The sequence below is a fragment of the Nematolebias whitei genome, chromosome 13 (assembly GCF_014905685.2).
Source record: "Nematolebias whitei isolate Nwh7 chromosome 13, NemWhi1, whole genome shotgun sequence".
Classification (NCBI taxonomy): domain Eukaryota; kingdom Metazoa; phylum Chordata; class Actinopteri; order Cyprinodontiformes; family Rivulidae; genus Nematolebias; species Nematolebias whitei.
Window position 1 is genome coordinate 22744741 of NC_056510.1, and position 8485 is coordinate 22753225.

The window sequence follows — 8485 nt, forward strand, 5'->3', positions numbered from 1 at the left end:
ATCTTTAAACATCCCAAGGAGCACTGTGCAAGCAATCATATTGAAATGGAAGGAATATCAGACCACTGCAAATCTACCAAGACCCGGCCGTCCCTCTAAACTTTCATCTCGAACAAGGAGAAAACTGATCAGAGATGCAGCCAAGAGGCCCATGATCACTCTGGATGAACTGCAGAGATCTACAGCTGAGGTGGGAGAGTCTGTCCAGAGGACAACAATCAGTCGTTCACTGCACAAATCTGGCCTTTATGGAAGAGTGGCAAGAAGAAAGCCATTTCTCAAAGATATCCATAAAAAGTGTTGTTTAAAGTTTGACACAAGCACCTGGGAGACACCAAACATGTGGAAGAAGGTGCTCTGGTCACATGAAACCAAAATCGAACTGTTTGGCCACAATGCAAAATGATATGTTTGGCGTAAAAGCAACACAGCTCATCATCCTGAACACACCATCCCCACTGTCAAACATGGTGGTGGCAGCATCATGGTTTGGGCCTGCTTTTCGTCAGCAGGGACAGGGAAGATGGTCAGAATTGATGGGAAGATGGATGGGGCCAAATGCAGGACCATTCTGGAAGAAAACCTGTTTGAGTCTGCAAGAGACCTGAGACTGGGACGGAGATTTATCTTCCAACAAGACAATGATCCAAAACATAAAGCCAAATCTACAATGGAATGGTTCACAAATAAACGTATCCAGGTGTTGGAATGGCCAAGTCAAAGTCAAGACCTGAATCCAATCGAGAATCTGTGGAAAGAGCTGAAGACTGCTGTTCACAAACGCTCTCCATCCAACCTCACTGAGCTCGAGCTGTTTTACAAGAAAGAATGGGCAAAACTGATGGAGACATACCCCAAGAGACTTGCAGCTGGAACTGCAGCAAAAGGCGGTGCTACAAAGTATTAACGCAAGGGGGCCGAATAATATTGCACGCCCCACTTTTCAGTTTTTTTATTTGTTAAAAAAAGTTTGACACATCCAATAAATTTCATTCCACTTCTTGATTGTGTCCCACTTGTTGTTGATTCTTCACAAAAAAATTAAATTTTATATCTTTATGTTTGAAGCCTGAAATGTGGCAAAAGGTTGAAAAGTTCAAGGGGACCGAATAATTTCTCAAGACACTGTATATACATATACTGTATACAATATAGGTTGTATATATATTAAGCTTTAATGAAACCCAAAATGCACATCAAAGTAATACCAACACATGAAACAAATAAACTTATACTGTATTTTTCAGACTATAAGGCACATCGGATTATAAAGTGAAATATCAACAAACGGGTCTGTTTTCATATATAAGGCACATTAAGCGAAACAAAACAGTCAGATAGGTCAAACTTTATTCAACTCATTCATAGTAGCCACATAAAATCGGTTCGAGGTCAGTAAGCACAACCAGAATTAATACATAAGGCGCCCTTGATTACAAGGCTCACTGTTGATTTTTGAGAAAATTAAAGGATTTTAAGTGCACATTATAGTCCGAATAATACGGTAAGCAAAATAATGTTAAAATACTGCATTGAAGCAAAACATTTTCTACGAAGTATAGATGCATATAATACGGATCTATCACAGAGGAATGTTTAGTTTAGTTTCAGACAGTCAATGTGTCAGAATCACAAACAGAAATCTGAACGTTTCGCCTCTTTCTCTTGTTTTAGAGGTTCTTGGAACAACAAGAAAACCTGACGGCTTTGAGCTGAGCGTTCTTGTGGGATAAGGAACAAGGAGCTCTTAAATAAAAGAAGGTACCAGGCCCGCTGTTGGTAATAGGAAGATGAAATCTGCAACTTTCCAGGAGAAATGTGTTATTTTTTTTAACTTGCTTGAAGTTTCTGTATATATAGAAGGATTAGTTAATTTTTTGTTAAAAAAAAAGTTATTTGTACATGTATAATCTCAGGTTTGTTTTTATTTTACATCTACTCTAAATTGACTCTATCAAAGCATGAAAACATGCAACTTTAGCCCAAACCTCAGGGTGTCACTGTTGAATAAAGAAAGGAATTTTGTGAGCAGCCCTTCACTGTAGCTTTTTTTTTTTTACTATGATTATGGACATATGGACAAATGATAAACCCAGTTAGGACTGAATAATCATCTGACTAAACCTGAATTTTGGACAAAGTCTATGTACTGATATATGAACAATGTTCTGATTTCCACCCTGTGTGTTCATGAAATACACAAAAAACACAGATTGCCTTCTTATGCCTGTCACAGAATATCACCTCCCTGGAAATAGAGCAACCTTAATCCAAAACAAAACATTCCATTTATTCACAATTCAATTTAGCTGTTCAGGAATAAAACAATAAATTAGCAGTAATTTGAAATACTATAACAGGAAGGATCATTTTGTTGCACTTGCCGGATAAAAAAAAAAAAAAAAAAATCCACAAAGCTGCGAGCAAGCACTGGAAAAGGCTCCATTTGTGGAAATCAAAAGGGCTGCGTGAGAGCACAGCTAGTTACCGACTTGACAACTCCTGCTTGGGGCTGATGGGAGCAAGATAAAGTCTTGACATGCTCACAAAGGTCAATTGCTGTGTGGTGCCTGTATGTACCCAGATACAAGGAGGGCTTCCTTCCCTCTTAATTAAATACAACATCCACCTTATCTTGGCTGCAAGTGAAGAAAAGACTCTCATGTGCACCAATACAACTTTTATAATTTTTTAATTATTGTTTTGTGGGGACGACAGATCAAATGAAATAAGCCAAAATGTATTTTGCATGTTTGAATAAACAACTGTGGCTCAGATCACGGGGGGACGGTGAAAAAACCCACCAGTTTGATCTGGCAGAGGAGATCTCCGAGGGTTTTATCTTTGTGCTGATGACTCAAGAGTCGAAGGTAATTACCTTGGTTGGAGAGGTCACTGTGGCACAGAATGGAATAGTCAGAGGATTTGAACTTACTTACATTCAAGCGAGCTTGCAGCAAGGACACAGGATGAGATAGTGCTAAATGAATCACTAAAAGAGTGAGACAGAAGCGTTGCATTGTGCAATTACTGTCACCTCAAGGTGTGACAATCAACATTTGACAGGTTTGCATCCCCCTTTTTATTTCTCAAGTAATTGTTTAAAAAAAAAATTAAACCCTGACTACAAGAGAGCCACTTTGATTGTGGAGTGTTGACACTTTGCCGGCTTTACCCCCACAGAAAACAGGTTGTTGCCGAATTCCCCACAGAGAAGGAGACAAACAGCGGATTGTAAAAGTGTGGCAGCGGGGGTACTTGAGCTTTATTTAGCTACGTGCCTTTAATTCACACGGGGATTGGATGCGACATCGTTTGTTCCTAACCACAACATTAAAAAACGAAGGAAAAAAAAAAAAAAGATGGAGGCCTGTATGATGTTGCCACGGTAACACACATTGTGCCTTTAATGACAGTCTCTGCTCACACATCTTTTGCGTGATCATTTGCTGCCCTGATACCATCCAACGTGCACTATTGTGGGCTGATGCTGTGTGCTGATAAGTTATGGGGGGGCAGCGTGTGCTTTTAGTCACTTTGAGTCCATTTAGTCATTTGAAACCTTATGCCGTTTTATTTACACAGAATAATTAGCTCTATGTGCATGTTTTGTCTCGCTGCCTTAGAGTGTTGCTTTATGGGGGGAGACTTAGTGTGCTTGTAGCAACACGTGTTGCTGTTGCTTGGTATTACAGCTCGTGTTCCACACCAGTGCAGATAATTCAGCTGACCATCACCTCTCATGCTCCCATGTGGATTTAGTTATAAAGCAGGGGGGTGGGGGGTGGGCACTGGCTGAGAGGACATAAACAGCATGAGTATTTCCATCACGTTTATCAGACCATCCACCATCCAAATGGTTATGGAGTTGCTTTCATTTCGCAGCTTGTTTTTTGTATGGCTTTAGGCAACAACCCAGAGTAATACCTAGTGGCAGGCGGGGCCCAAACAAATGTTCATCTCTGACGCGTTTAATGTATTTACTCAATTAAGGTGAGGGTGCATGTTTGCCTGATGTTATTCCAATTAATGGTTCAGATTTCTTGCTGTCATTCACAATCAATATTTCATCTAACATGAATAGGATTAGGAATATGCGCCGGCGTATTCATCATCTTTCCTGAATTATCTCTATAAGATGACAGTCTGTGCATGCCTAATTGCAAATTCAAAGGCTCAGAGGATAATAACTTGCGTCTGCGTGCACCAGCACACGTGTGAGGATCTGCAGCAGGCAATACGAGTCTGAGTTTTCTGTAAAATAGAGTAAAAAAACGTTCATTTTCAACTCATTATTGCCCTATTAAGTCATTTAGAAACTCAGCGCTGAGAACACTTTTAAAAGCTCATTCCGTTAATCTGGAAGCTGAGCTCCTCAGACTTTATTTGTGGTTACCTTGAGGCATCTGTGTGAGGTTGGAGTTTTCTTCAGAGTGGTGTTCGGAGGGTTCAATTGGGACACTTTGATATGCGTTTACAGGCAAATATGTTTTTTTAAAAGTCAATTTCGGCCTCGAAACGCTTTGGCTCAAAGAAAAGATTTGCGTATTTGTCGAGCCCTCTAAAAAAGACTTGCCCAATTCTTTTTTTTTTCTCCCTCCTCCTGTAAAACAATATTCTTTTGAGTTTATTTTTTTTAAAGAGATTATTCCAGCTGTGGGCTACCTTGTAGAACCCCGAATACTTAAAAAGAGCATGTATTCACATGCTTGGGGATTGTTTGGGGGCCTAGGATTTTACAAAGACTTCAAAGGATAATGGGATAATTATTGCACTTACCACCAGGGGGAAGAAAAAGGGAGAGACAGTCATATGGAGAGAGAGAGAGGGAAAGAGAGAGGGAAATTGAAGGAGGGGGAGAAAGGGAGTAATGAGTGTTCAAAATAGACAATAAATCTAATAGCGTGCAAATTGAATGGAAATATGCTCTCACAGGAACGTCAAATTTGTGATTATTATTATCAACTTTGATGCTGTGATCTTTTCTGGAGGTCTTTTATGGTTGATTTAATGAGAATTTAATATAGACTTTGAAATTGCCATAAATCTCCCCCTTTCCTTTACAGCATGGTGAGCTTGAGTCCAGCTTGCACAAAAACAGCAGGTCTAAGTGTGGCTGATAGCAGCGTGCTCACACTGATTAAATTGCAATCGATTCGCGCAAAATGTCAGGAAACGCGAGGGTCCAGTGCCATTTAATGTGTGTCAGATGAGAGCTGTAGGTAAGAGTTTGTGTTATCACTCATATGTCATACGATGCGGAGAATGACAGGCCGGTGCCAGGGGTTTAATTGGCGTTAACACTTGTGGTGTAGAGGAGCAGGCCGAGTCTCCAAGGCAATGCCCGGCAGATGTGAGTCAAGAGAAACAGTCAACAGGCTTTGAAGGGAAGCAGCTAGACTTACGGAGAATCCTTATTTCCATTACAAAGCTTTACAACAGTCTGGAGAGTGATGGAATGACGTTCAAGAGAAATAATAATAAATTAAAAAAAAGAGAAAAATAATTACGTGTGCACACACAAATCAAGATTAGCCAGTACCCGAGCTATCCTAAGCAAAACAAAACCCTGAGCTGATAAAATCTGATTTTGTTGACTAATAAAACAGACCCCATGATCAATACAGCTGCAAATAGATTCTGCTAGGTAAGGCTTCACCAGAGCCAAATAAATATAATCATGCAAAACAGCCTCTCCAGAGGCTATTGGACATCTAGTACCTATTCATGCACAAGCCCATTGTTCTGTAAGAGCACAGGAAGGCTCTTGAGTTACGTTAAAAATAACAAATGCATACACAAAGGCAAGAGCACAGAGACAGAACAATTGACTTAAAACATCTCGGCTGACAAAAACAATAAATACTAATTAGGTTGATAATTGACGAGGAGGAGACGGCCCGGCCCCTGATCTGTGCGCTCAGTTTAAGGTTTCAAAGACAGAAGAGATTATTCTTTTGGATTACCTAAATGGCTTTGCTGGGAAAAAGCCATTAATCAAAGGCACCCTCTGGTCAGGAAATAGCTCCATAGAAAATATCTACAACCTTCTCATTTCGGCGCAGAGATTTCTGGCGAAGCTATAAAGCACAGTGTCATGAATGACTGGCCCCACTCCAAACCCATTAATGATGCGATGATTGAACTCCCATTCACAGAATAACTCGGGACACTCAAAATGTCAGATCGGGTTTGTCAACAAAGGTTGTTGGGACACCCCAAGGTCACATGATGGAGATGGTTGTGATGTCGCTTGTTAGCATTTTGACTTGTAGACGAGGGACAGAGCTGTAGATATGCCAGATCCTATTTTTGGCAAATGCTTCACTGCAGCTGCACACTCAGTCCAACACTTTTAATTTTTTTTGGGGGGGGGGGGGGGTAATGATTTTCAGAAAGCATAAAGTTGCCTAGGAAACAAAACATGAGTGATGCTGCGTCAAATAGAATAACTTTGTGAGGCTTTATTTAAAATACGATATCTCCCACGCACATCAGGATGTCTTTTTCTTATATATATTTTTTATAGTCACATGAATAAGTTACTGCACCAGTCTGCCTTTCATTCATGTAAAACAGCATCCTCTGGATGCTGTCCTCCTTTGAATTGACAGTGGGTGGGGTGTGTGTGTGTGTGTGTGGGGGGGGGGGGGGGGGGGTTTTTCCAAGATTCCCCCATGAAGCGTGACAGATAAATACAGTGAAATTTAGTTGGCAAATTTATTCGGCTTTGTTTCCTTGTTTTTCTTCTCCTCCGCAGACTGGGACAAGCTGCAGACGTCCAGAGTGAAGTGTGAGCTAATTCATCACACAAGAAGAACCAGCATCTAATGGAAAATATGAATGTTGTAAATGTGGGCATTTTTAGCAACTTATGCACAAATGAACAATTACAGAATTTAATTTTTTTGCATCGTGTGAAGATAGAGTGATAAGCACCTCGATGTGGGTGGATGAGAAGGTGAAGTGCGTGTGGAGGGATTTTTTTGTCTTTTTTTTAAAATAATTTCTGTCAAATCTATTCATCATCCTCTGAATGCAAAAAACTCATATTAAGTACAAAATCACAAGAATTATGAATACTACCATTTCAAATGTGTAGATACTCAGGTTTCTTTGTAAGTTTGTTAGAGTTAAGTTTTTTATCTATTATCCCATGCCTCATAGGTTTAACTACAAAACTTATACAGATCAGTGTTTGGTTGATGAGAGGAGTTGTTGTAAAAATGCTGACAAAAACAGTTCCTGCCTTATTTAGTTTCTCTTTAAAATAATTACCTTGTTAAACAGATGAGCTAATTAACTCTGAAGGACCAAGTTTAGCTCATGGATCTGGATGGAAGCGTCAAACACACAAGGCCACGAAAGAGACAAAAATAAAGTTTAAATGTTTAGAAGTGGGGTTTTGTGAAGAGATTATGGATAATTAACGTCTTAACTTATCTTACCTTAGGGAGTGGTGGCGCAGAGGTTAGAGAAGGTGGGCCTGTGATTGGAATATCACCGGTTCAACTCCCGGTACTGACAACATCAAAATTTGGGTGGGATATGAGAAACACCCACACCTGCTTCTACCCTCACTCGCCTTACTCTGAGCCTTTTAGCAAAGCCCTTAAACCCCACCATCTGCTCCCCCGGGCACCCTAGTTAGCAGCTCTCTACTCCCCACAGAGAGCTGTGGTAGCTCGGTGGTCTGTGGTTGTGTCAGGAAGGACATCCGGTGTAAAAATTATTGCCAAATCTTTGTGTGACTTAAGCCCTATTCGCACGGGATTAGTTTTACATAGGGACCACATGCTATTTGTAATAATTACAGAGATTGTCTGTGTTGTTAATCCCGTGCAAATAGGCCATGTCAGTAATTTGTAAAGTAAAAATTCCCCCAAATTACCTACTAAATTTTGCTGAACTCTGAGGTCCTGTGATAATACTAATCCAATGAGAATAGGCATCTCTGTGATTTGGACAGAAATGGGCGGGATCAGATACGTAATTAGGCGTTTTTTTGTTGAACAAGACTATTTTAAATGAACGCGCTGCTAACTTCGGCTTTGATGTTGCTACTTCCTCCGCCGCAAATGACAGCAGGTGCGGAGACTCGCTCGTGATCAGATGATCCATCCATCCATCCATCCATCCATCCATCCATCCATCCATCCATCCATCCATCCATCCATCCATCCATCCATTATATTAACCCACTTCTTCCTTTTCGGGTGGTGGGTGTCGCTGGTGCTCATGTCCAGTCATCACTGTACGAGAGGTGGGGGACACCCTGGACAGGTTGGAAGTCCATTTCAACCAGCGGATCAGCAGACACGCGCGGCCAGTGACAGGTTGTCCATCTGAGCTTAACTTTTTTTTTTTTACCTCTCAAACCAGCCGGTTGGATCTGCCTCCTCCTCTACAAGTAGATTAACACAATTTATTTTGTGCATTCCTTAGTTTTCTTTAGTGCTGATTCGTAAAATATCAAAGCCTGAGA